The following is a 7598-nucleotide window of genomic DNA, read 5'->3' as shown; positions in this document are numbered from 1 at the left end:
ACTGTTAAATACATAATGTAATATGCCTATATTATAACAAATACCTACAGAGGGCGCCAATGGCCTGGTGATGTTTCATGTGATTCAGCGATGTTGAAATCCATTTAATTGCAATATTTGGACATATGCAAAGCGATCGCGATCTACAATAAATCGCATATTTAGAAATGTTGATGTATTCTGTGTTGGCATAGGTTTATAAATGACTAAAGTTACAAATTTGGGGTTCCTCAGGGATCAGTTCTTGGATCCCTCCTCTTCTCCATATACACTACATCACTGGGTCCCATCATACAGGCACATGGCTTCTCCTACCATTGCTATGCTGATGACACACAGCTCTATCTCTCATTTCAACCAGATGATCCAACGGTAGCTGCACGGATCTCAGGCTGCCTGGCGGACATCTCGGCATGGATGACAGAGCATCACCTACAGCTCAACCTGGCAAAGACTGAGCTTCTTGTCTTCCCTGCCACTCTACAGCATGATTTCACCATCTAGCTAGGTTCATCAACAATTACCCCATCAAGTTTGGTCAGAAATCTGGATGTAATCTTTGATGACCAGTTGACTTTCAAAGACCACATTGCAAAAACTACTCGATCTTGCAGGTTTGCATTGCACAACATCAGAAAGATCAGGCCCTTCCTAACGGAGCATGCTGCACAACTTCTTGTCCAGGCCCTTGTCATTTCTAGGCTGAACTACTGCAATGCTCTTCTAGCTGGACTTCCATCATGCACAATCAAATCTTTACAAATGATTCAGAATGCAGCGGCACGACTGGTCTTTAACGAGCCTACGTCACACCTCTCTTTATCTCCCTGTACTGGCTGCCGGTTATGGCTCGCATCAAGTTAAAGACACTGATGCTTGCATATAGAACAGCCACAGGCTCAGCACCCGCCTACTTCCACTCACTTTTAAGAATCTACATTCCCACCAGAAGTCTGAGATCCACTAGTGAGCGATGCCTTGTGGTGCCATCACAGAGAGGCACAAAATCACTGTCCAGAACATTTTTGTTCACCATTACTGGCTGGTGGAATGATCTTCCAACCTCTATCCGGAATGCTGATTCCCTGACCATTTTCAAGCAACAGCTGAAAACTCACTTCTTTCATCACTATCTGACTTCATCCTAAAGAAAAAAAACAAATTTTTCTCTTTTCTTTAATCTTTCCCTGTCTAGCTTGTACTTATTTGAACAATGCTTGAAATTATTACAAGAAGCACTTCCTGTGTCTATTTGCCTCTTTAAGATGAATCGCTTGATATATTCCCCAATTGTAAGTCGCTTTGGATAAAAGCATCTGCTAAATGAATAAATGTCAATGTCAATGTAAACTCAAACCTCTTTCAGTTGTCGTAAAGTAAAAAAATAAAATAAAAATCTGTATTTCTACTGTTAGCCCATTCAATATGACTTTTTATTGTGAAAAGTGTTAAAATATTAAGGTAATATATTGCAAGTTGTATGTAATATTAAGTATTTAGTAAAATTATTTCTTACAATGCTAATTTTTATATTTTCATTTCATTTTTTAAATAAAATAATTATATTTCTATTGTGAAAAGTATTAAAATATTAAGCAAATATATTGCAAGTTGTAGGTAAAATCGAGTATTTAGTAAAATTATTTTTTTTACAATGCTAATATTTACGTTCTCATTATTTCATTTTTAACATTAAACTATCAAAAGTTTTATTTTAGTAGATTGCCAACAAATAAATATATGTGCCACATGTTTCAGAGTGAAGTGCAGCACTGTGTTCATTTACACATGTGCAGTTCATAATACAGTGTTTTGGTATCTCAGAATGGCTCAGTTTACAGTAAATTAACACAGTGTTGCGCTTCATTCCTGTCACTGATGTGTAGGATTATAGCTTTATAGAAATAAAATCTATTTCGAAAAATGGCTTAGAGCGACTATCAAATCACAAAGGCTTCAATTTAAATAAATAAATATATGCACTGTGTATTTAAGAGTGAAGCATGGCACTGTGTTCATTTACATACAAGCAGCTCGTGATGTGGTGTTTCAGCATCTCAGACTTGATTAACAGTAAATGAACACAGTGCTGCACTTCACTCTAAAACACTTATAGCAGCACATATACTTATTTAATTAAATCACAGCCTTGCAATTTGATAATCCCACTAAGCCACATCACAAAATCAATTTTATATCTATGCGGCATTTCTATACATCAGGGACAGGAAACATTAAGGAGAGACAGAGGGGTTGGTAAATGCAAAGATCAATGAAAAGGTCAAATCGTCTGGCCAAAGCTCCATATATACATGTATAGTTAAAAGTTAAGTCTTCAAACTCTAGATGGCGCAGGCTGATGGGTTGTTAACGTAACTGATGATATTCAGAGAGCTAAACGACTTGGCACAAGCTGATTGGTTCGTGCTGCATATGCAGCCAATGAGCTTACTGCCTTGCATTTATATGGCTGGCTAGCATTCACTTGAGATTCTTGCAGCATGCTTTCAGAGTTTCTCTGAAACTCAACCACTAGATAAGTAAACCCTCTTTACGCTGATTTCAGTGCATTATTACGTTCGTCAGATTCACATTTTTAAGCTAGAAAACATACAAGTTGTAAAACTACGCGCAGGTTATTCGCGAGAGGAGTAATTACTAAGCATGGCTTGTTCATATAACAGCAGTAGCATTCGCAGCAGCACCAAGCAGTTTTTCTAGTTCATGTACTGTATGTGAGAATACAACGTCAAGCGTCGTGGATTTTAGAACAGTAAAGTGAACTGGGGATTACCTTATTTTCCCGAAATCTCCAACGCCTTTACAGTTTTTTTTTTTATTGGTTTGGTACTATTTTCACAAGTAAGGTGTACATTTTCAAAACTCTTAGTACAAAACTTTAAACTGATCACACTTGTAACACGACTAGTCATTCTTTCAAAACCTGATCTCATGATTTCATTGTAGTTGCACATATTTTCATGACACATAATCATTGTTTCAAAACATAAGATCATTGTGATATGTATTGAGAACATTTGAATGAATCACCAAAACACAACAGTATGATCTTCTTTCAGTTTAGTACTTTTAACAAGAGCAAACAATGCAAGATTCATGTTTCAAATCACCTTTGTTGCTGAAATAATTGCAGTAATACAGGCAATAATGGTCATGTTAGAAAATACACTTATATTACCTAACTTGCATATCTCACATAAAATCAATAATGTTTTGTAAAAGTATTTATCCACCAAGTTATCAAAAGGTGTGATGAAGGTATGACATGGCCAGAAGGTTTTGTGCTAGAACAGAGTTTACTGTCAATGCAGTAAATGTCCTCACTGTGCCACATGACTGAATCTATATTCCAGCTGAATTTTTCAGATGCAGGGTGAGTTATAGTAATGTGCAGTCTTTACCATGGTAATGTTTCAATATACAGTATGACATGGCATAATGTAATGTAAAATGCTGCATTTGATGCCATCTGTCTCCCTTCTTCTGATACATCTCTGATCAATCTCTGATTAGTTCCTCTCCCTTGTGTCCTGCTGTATGTTCACAAATAGCAAAACACACGGTTTTACAAATGAGGACGTCCTCAAAGGGAGGTTTTAGCTGATTCCGTCAAGTTTTGCTTACTTCTGGGTACAAATTTGTCCCCAAAATATGGTTACAGTAAGTAGGCACACACACACACACACACACACACACACACACAGGTTTTCCTATCATTATGGTGACATTCCATAGGAGTAATGGGTTTTATACTGTCTCCCCCTACACTAACCCTACTCCTAAATATCCTTACGAATATTTTTTTCTTCTCATTGGACCCAAAAAATGACAATGATTTCAGATATTGCCATCGTTGTGGGGACATTCTGTCCCCATAAAATAGGGTTTACCTGAACCACACACACACACACACACATCCTTACAAAATAGTGGTTATCATCTTAAAGATAAATCCCTTTTTGTGTAAAAATTATTAATTGCATTTGGTTATCCCTAAATTGCAATCACGTTCTATAGAAACTATATATCTATTGAATATATATCTATAGATGCACCCAATGATTCACTGATTAACCATTAAGATGAGTTAGATTCAATAATAGACAAATGTATTAAACTGAATGAGAAGACATGCAAATGAAAAGTTTGATAGTAAAAGCTTTATGAAAGGCAGTTACTGTGAATGAAACATATAGATGAAACACTTATTTTATGTAGTGAAAAGGATATTTTGTGATTGTGCGTATTGTACTAACACAATTGAAAATATGCTGAAATGTTTGAAAAAAGTGCATTTTTGATGATCTGTTGTGATATTAGTACTAAGAGTTTTGAAAATTTACCAATTGCTTGTGAAAATTGTGCCAAAGCATTAAAAAAAACTAATATCTTCTGTGGGCATTCATTTCTACATTAACCGTGAACATCGCTTTCAGATGCACGCCTCACTAGTGGGGTCGGTTTGCAGTTGGCGTTTCACAGTTGTTCACAGTTTTAAGTTAAGGTGAACCCGTATAACTGTCTTTCATAAACATCATAACAACCTTACCTATTTAACCATAACAACTTAATGAGCAACAGAAAATAATATACCCGCTCATACGTGTACTCGTGCCACATTGCAATGCACTTCAGAAGAGGGAGCGCTCATTCTTAAAGGGGCCACATCTCTATTCACTCATTACCTTGGTTCAGCGATAGTGAAGGGTTTATTATGAAAGTCATGTTTAGTGATAGTTTAAAGATAATTAATCATGAATTAGTTTAAAATATAAAATTACTACTAATAACAAATCATTTCCAATCAGTAGCCCATGTACAATGTAGCTAATAGTAGGACACTCTTAAACTGGAATTTACTATTTGTGTATTGAGTTGGGCTTTCCGCAATTTTAGTACTTTCATGGAGTGTAGAAGCAGTATCATAGAATTCAGATTGCGTTATTAGCGAATTGTTAATAGCAGTATGCATAGCAAATCAATTAAAATTATTACTGTTGCTTATCGCAGCGGCAGCAGAAAGTATCTGGCTACATGACATTTCAGTGATAACACATGGGGTAAGTAACTCTTTAAAATTGAAATAGGCTTTTATTACTTCGTTTATCTAACAGGGCGTACAGAGATTTTGTGAACTCTTTAAAGCGAAAGGCATTATTTTTTTCCTTTCTTTGTTTAATAAAGACGCTTATAGTAATTCTAAGTACTTTCGTGCAGCTGTAGCAGCAGTATGCATAGCTATTCAGATCGCAATTTTTAGCGAATTTAATAGCAGCAGAGTGGCATAGCAAATTCAGATGCAATGCTAGAAATAATATTAGCAGCAGTCTGCATAGCAACCAATTATAATTGCTAATACAGCAGGGGCAGCAGAAAGTTATTTAGTTGCATGAAATTTCAGTGATAATGCATGGATGGGCTACAGCAATTCTAGTACTTTCATGGAGTGTAGCAGCTGTATCCATAGAATTTCAGATTGCGTTATTAGAAGATTATTAATAGCAGTATGCATAGTAAATCAAATTATGCTTTTAGTTGCGGCAGCAGTAGGTAGACCGTAGTGTTTCAGTGACTAAAAATGGATGGTATGTGAACTCTTCAAGCGAATAGGCATCATTTGTGTTTCGTTTATTTAAAAGGAGCTATAGCAATTCTAAGTACCTGCCGCTGTAGGTTTCAGTGACTAAAAATGGATGGTATGTGAACTCTTCAAGCGAATAGGCATCATTTGTGTTTCGTTTATTTAAAAGGAGGCTTAGCAATTCTAAGTACCTTTGTGCAGCTGTAGCAGCAGTATGCATAGTTATTCAGATCGCATGTAGCAAATTTAATCGCAGAAGCATGTAAAATTATTGTTACTAATATAGCAGCAGCAGTACTTTAGTTGCTTGAAATTTCAGTGATAACGCATGGGGTAAGTAACTATTTAAAATGAGATAGGCATTTTATTTCTTTGCTTGTTTAACAGGGCTTACAGTCGATTTTGTGAACTCTTCAAAGCGAAATAGGCGTTATTTGATTGCGCTTGCTTGTTAATAAAGACACTTATAGCAATTCTAAGTACTTTTGTGCATCTGTAGCAGCATGCATAACTATTCAGATCGCTAGTTTAGTGAATTTTAATAGCAGCAGCACGCATAGCAAATTCAGATGCAATGTTAGAAATCTTAGCAGCAGTCTGCATGGCAATCCAATTATCACTGTTGCTAATATAGCAGTGGCAGCAGAAGTACATTTAGTTGAATAAGATGAATGAATGAATTTCAGTGATAAGATAACGCTTGGATGGTAGTGAACTTTTAGGTGAAATAGGCATTTTATTACTTTGCTATTCAATTCAACAGGGTTTATAGAAAAGTGAAATAAGCATTAATTGGTTGTGTTTGGTTATTTAATAAAGGGGCAGTAGCAATTCTAAGTACTTTGTGCAGCAGTATGCATAGCTATTCAGATCGCAATGTTAGCAAATTTATAGCATGCATAGCAAATTCAGATGCAAGGTTAGAAATAATATTAGCAGCAGCATGCATAGCAAGTCATATTATTATTGTTGCTAATATAGCAGCGGCAGCAGAAAGCGCTTTAGTTGCATGAAAGTTTAGTGATAAATCATGGAGGGTAAATTTAACTCTTTAAATTGCAATAGGCATTTATTACTTTGCTTATTCAACAGGGCTTACAGCAGGTTTAGTGCAGCAGCAGATTATGCTTAGCAAATTCTAATTAAATATTACAACCGCAACAGCTCGCACAGTAAATTACTACAACATTGTGAATATCATTAACAGCAACAGCATGTTCTTCAACTCAGTATTAAAATGTTAGTCAATATTATCATCAGTGCAGTAGCAGCAGCTTGCATAGCTATTCAGTCATCGAGATTTTTCTCAGCAGCAGCATGCACAGTATTTCTATGTTGCGAATTTTAATTTGGACACAATTAATATAAAAGCAGACAACTGCATTTAAATAAAGTCACTGTAGTGTCTTAAAGGGTTAGTTCACCCAAAAATGAAAATTGGCTCGTGTTTTACTCAACCTCGAAGCATCCTAGGTGTATATGACTTTCTTCTTTCAGACAGATCCAGTCAGAGTTATATTAAAAATTGTCCTGGCTATTCCAAGCTCTATCATTGCAGTCAGCGGGTGTTGCAGTTGTACAGTCCACAAGTCGTCAAATAAAGCGCGCGCATTCATAATAAAACGTGCTTCACACGGCTCCGGGGGGTGAATAAAGGCCTCCTGTAGTGAATCCATGCGTTTTTGTAATAAAAATATCCATATTTCAAATGTAATAAACACTTTTCTATCACTTCCATCATCTGTCATACGCGGAAGTCGTGCCGGCGGATGACGCAGCACGTCGGCGTTGCGTGATTAGTGCCGAACGCGGAGAGACAACAAAACAAAATGCTGGTCACGAATTAGAAGTACAAACCGAAGATTTGCAAAGAAAAATGTTGGAGGATTTCGATATAAGCCAAGAGGAGACTGGTTTTCCTTTGCTAAAGTAAGGAAACTTTGCTTCCTTTGCTCCTATAAACAAACTCGCGAGACTAGCATATCTCACAGGCGCA

This window comes from Sinocyclocheilus rhinocerous, unplaced genomic scaffold (genome assembly GCF_001515625.1).
Source record: "Sinocyclocheilus rhinocerous isolate Xijiao unplaced genomic scaffold, SAMN03320098_v1.1 scaffold628, whole genome shotgun sequence".
In the NCBI taxonomy this organism is placed as follows: Eukaryota; Metazoa; Chordata; class Actinopteri; order Cypriniformes; family Cyprinidae; genus Sinocyclocheilus; species Sinocyclocheilus rhinocerous.
This window is presented reverse-complemented; position numbering follows the sequence as displayed.